This window comes from Biomphalaria glabrata, chromosome 1 (genome assembly GCF_947242115.1).
Source record: "Biomphalaria glabrata chromosome 1, xgBioGlab47.1, whole genome shotgun sequence".
Lineage (NCBI taxonomy): Eukaryota > Metazoa > Mollusca > Gastropoda > Planorbidae > Biomphalaria > Biomphalaria glabrata.
Window position 1 is genome coordinate 87,700,792 of NC_074711.1, and position 4,761 is coordinate 87,705,552.

Genomic DNA, 4,761 nt, shown 5'->3' on the forward strand with positions numbered 1-4,761 from the left:
TTATATATTTTAATGGACCGGCCTGTCTCTTGATATCCTACAAAGAACAGCTGCTGACCAGGAAAAATGGCAACATGTGGTTACGCGAGCTACTATGAAAGTTGGGGGACAGAGGAGACCTTATCCCAGAATAAATAGCGCAATAATATACTTGTTTTACATGCTTCACCAATTCACTTCAGCATATCTTATCATCTAGGGCAGGGGTGGGCAATCCTTTTCTATAAAGGGCCGCATTAAAAAAAAATGTAATGGGGGTCCGCATACATACAATACTTTAGCTGTGTATAATGTACTATACATTTAAATTTCATTTTTTTTTACGCTCCCAATTGAGGAATTACAACAAAAGTTAGCAAATTCTTAAACTAGTTTTACGAATATTTCATAAACATTTTGACTTTGTTATTGTCTATTTTGCATCACAACATTACACCACAAATGTTTAGTTTTACTGAATGTGAAGTAATTCGCTATATACACTCGTGCTTGATGTTTCAGAACTGTGGAACTAGCTTACTAATTAGTATTCTTGTGACTGCTGTCAAATTACAGTCAGTCAGCATCGACCTGTTCTTACACTTGTTTATTTTCAAACAAAACACAATTCAAACACAGTGAATGTGGACCCCAATATTGGGAAATTTTACCAGCAAAGTTTTTTTATTTGTTAAAGTGTGGAATTACATTATATATAGCTTCGGCACTCATAAAACTCCCGCGGAAAATCTTCTCTTTCATGTCACAATTTTCTTTGAAGTATGCCCTCTCGAGCTGAAGAAGCCTCGAGCACTAAATGGTGACACGAGTCTTGAAAACTGGTTCCAATCTCTTGACGTCTTAAAAAAGCTTTCCAATTTCACAATTAAGGAGTTAAAATAAGCCTTGTACTTTTCAACCATTTCTTCAACCATTTCACTAGAAATGGTTTCACTTTTCAGCAAAGAAAAATGACAAAAGCTGTTTTCTCTTGCTTGTCTTGAGAAATGGGAAAGCTTTGTTTGAAAAGATTTAACATGCTCAAACACGTGAAAATAACCCATTAAAATAATGCCGATGAAAACCACGAAGTCTGTCTTCCAATCTTCATTAGAAATATTAGTTACAAGGTCACAGTTAACTCACATATTTCATGATCCTTTACCAACCAATGTCACCAATTCTCAAAAAATGGTGTGACCCCTCCGAGGGTCAAAACGGTGTAATAATTTAGGTCCAATAATCTTCTCAATACCTTACTCATGCTAAGCCAGCAGATTCTACTGTGATATCGAACATCGGAATGTTTTGTTTCCAAATCTTCAAGTAGGGTCCGACTTTCGGAACTGCCTAGCTCTGAGATAATTGTGGAAGGATCTAAAAAATCAGTGCTATGTATACCTTGATAAGGCAGGAATATTTAAGCTCCCTTTTTTCTACACTAAACAAAATTAATTAACTACCACTAATTTATTAACTAATTGGTTAGGGTTGATTCATGTACTATCATCAACTTCAAATAGTGATGTGAAATTTGAACTTTGATCCGAGAATGGGAAGTGGGCGAAAAATAAAGTGTACAAAATGTAATAAGGGAAACAACTTCAATATATAAAACCACATCACTCAATAAGTATCATTTCTTTCCCTTTACCATACCAAACAAACTGATTAATGTTTAAATCGAATTCATGTTTTGTTAGGTACAACAAATACTTGTGTAAAGTTTCAACTTGATCTGAGAATGGGTGTGGGAGAAATAACATGTACAGAAATGTACCAGACAGACACAGTTGATATACACTTTGTAATAATATAAACTTTTAGTTTCCTAAAGTGTTAATTTTTGTAATTTACAAAATACAATCACATTTTCGTAAATTGTAAATTCGTAAACTTTTGATTTTAAAAAGGAGATGAATTTGAATTGTACCTGAGATTTAAACAATATCATGAACACACTTTAATTTGTAGGAGCAAAATATTTTCAGACAGAATTTACTTATAATAATGCCAATAAAATGATTGTATACACTGTACTTCACGTATTTCTCTTAGCTACTCAGCTGTAATTACAGTACATAGCCTATATATATTCGAATGCAGACACAGCTGATGTTTGCTGAGGTCTATTGGTAAGGTCTTTTTCCACTTTACAAATTTCCTTTCCAACTTTGGTTTGTGATATCTGGCCACCAAATGAGTACAAATATGGTTTAGCTTGCTTTACATCACAGTGAAAATAAGTCTACTTAGAGCACCTAACCCATAAGTCTTTATGTTAATGAGCAGTAATAAAAGTGGGTGTTCATTATGCCAATTTTTTTCTGATGATTTGGTGAGAACTTGCTTGGCTCTAGAACAAATATAATTATACGAGGAAAAAAAAAGTCAAAATGTTTTCAAATTTATATCTTACAAGCTTAAATAGTAACTAATATATTGGTGTAGTAAAGTCATCGATCTAAAGCAGTGTTTCTCAAACTTTTACTGGTGACACCCCCTTAACCAGCTGGGGACTTGCACAAGAGCAGGATGTAGGATCCAACAGTAGAGTTAAGGAGGGTCTTCTTCTTTTTCTTCTAGCCAGCTTTATTGCTGCTGAGCTGTCAGCTCTTTTGCAGACTGTGCCAAGGAAAAATAGTGTGCAGTTTTCTTCAGTTGTTCAGCACTGCCGTACAGGTTATGTTGGGCTGGAGTAGTAGTAGGGTCTGTCTAAGGTGGATTAGGGATTAATGAAAAGGAAAAGAATATTTACATTTTTAGAACACAATTTTCCAGTTTTAGAAACTTGCAAAAAATCACCTAAGCAAAGACGTTTTGAAATGTTTGTTTTTTTCAAAAAGTCAATATTATATAGTTTTAGATGCTTCTCACAAAAACGTATATATTTGAAAAGATCGTTATTAGAAGAGGAACCAACGTCTCTTACTAAAAATATTATTATACTTTACTAAAACATGGATTAATAATTACTATAAAAATAAATATATTTTTTTCCCTTTTGGAAACAAATTGACCTGCATTGCATTTATCCCTTTGTCAGGCCGTCACAACCCACAGTTTGAGAAACACTAATCTAAAGCAATCTAAAGTAAGAACAAATTGGGAAATAAATTAAAAGTAAATAATCTCTTGGAAAAAAATATATTTCAATTTATGTAGTAAATAGATATATACACATTCAACAGATACAAAAAAAAAAATGCCTCTCTAAAAAGAAATATAAATGGCTTTGTCACTACTAGTTAAAAACAATAACTACATAGTACACAATAAAAACATATTTAAAATAACAAACATCCGATCTTCCTTCTTTACATTGTGATAACATTCACAGGACTGATTTCAACAAAGAAGACAATAAAAAGTAATATGTTTTAGTCTGCCCTGTAGACGTTCTCTGAGAACACTCAGGTAGAAGATAATTATCAAATAAATACAATGCATAGTGTACACATTTCGAATGAACGTTTGGGTTAAAAATATTAGTAACCATATTCGAAAATATTTCTGGTTGGTACATCGCTGGTGACTGCCAAGGTTAATTTATGGTTGGAAACTGGAATTAAAGTTTTATTCAAGATTTTTAGAATGCTCTCAACTGTACCCGAGATTTAAACAATCATGAACACACTTTAAGTTGCACGAGCAAAATATTTTCAGATAGAATTCACTTATAATAATGCCAATAAAATGACTGTATACACTGTACTTCTCGTATTTCTCTTAGTTACTCAAACTCAGCTGTAATAGGCTTATGCAGACACAGCTGATGTTTGCTGAGGCCTATTTGTAAGGTCTCTTTTCACTTTACAAATTTCCTTTCCAACTTTGGTTTGTGATATATGGCCACCAAATGAGTACAAATATGGCTTAACTTGCTTGTGGAGGAAAGTTCATATCTTCTACTGGACGTTTGATACCCATGCTAATCAAGGGCAGTAATGGCCACGTTTATTTCCCTTGCCTTCTGAAACACTACAAGTATGAAAGGGTCCTCTAGCCCTTACACAATGCAACGATAAGATTTGTATCGGCATTCTTTCAACTAATCTATTTCGTTTTACATTTTGGAAAATTTCCTTTTTGATTTGGTTGTGTTGCTGATACAATTTACAACTTATAGACCTATTACTGCTGTCCGTAAAATGTCTTTTTTAGTCTTTTGCATGACATGCCCGACTCCGATTGAACATAATTCGCAGCCAATAAAACAAAAGAACTACTGACACCACACAAGTAAAAACACTAATGCCATTTTATAACAAACTCTAGGTCAACATATTTAAATATTTACATTAAGTATAATGATGTAACAAGTTAAATAAAAAAAATACTTTAAAAAAAAAACAAAGCTTATAATGAGTGAAATTGCATCAATTATTTTGAATCAATTATGTAAGCCTTAGCTTTTTTTATAAACAGATCTTTATTAACAATAATAAATTTGTGCGATTGGAAATATTTTTATAAATTATTTTTAATTTAGCCTAACTTTTATAGCGTTCTCAGTGCGCTATGGTCCAATTACCATTGTGGACCAGTTGGGTAATGGGGAGTGGGGTATCAGAGAGGTTTCTATGCTGCCTTTATAAAAGCAATTTAAACAAAAAAAGCTGCTCTAGTCTGAATTCGAGCTAAGCCTCTAAGATGGAAGGACATGTTTTACCTATTCATTAATAGGCAACCTAATTCTCTACCTTAGTCTTGACAATTTAAGAGACTATATAAACCAAAGTGAATTAATTATGACTAATTCATTAACTAATTGGTTCATTG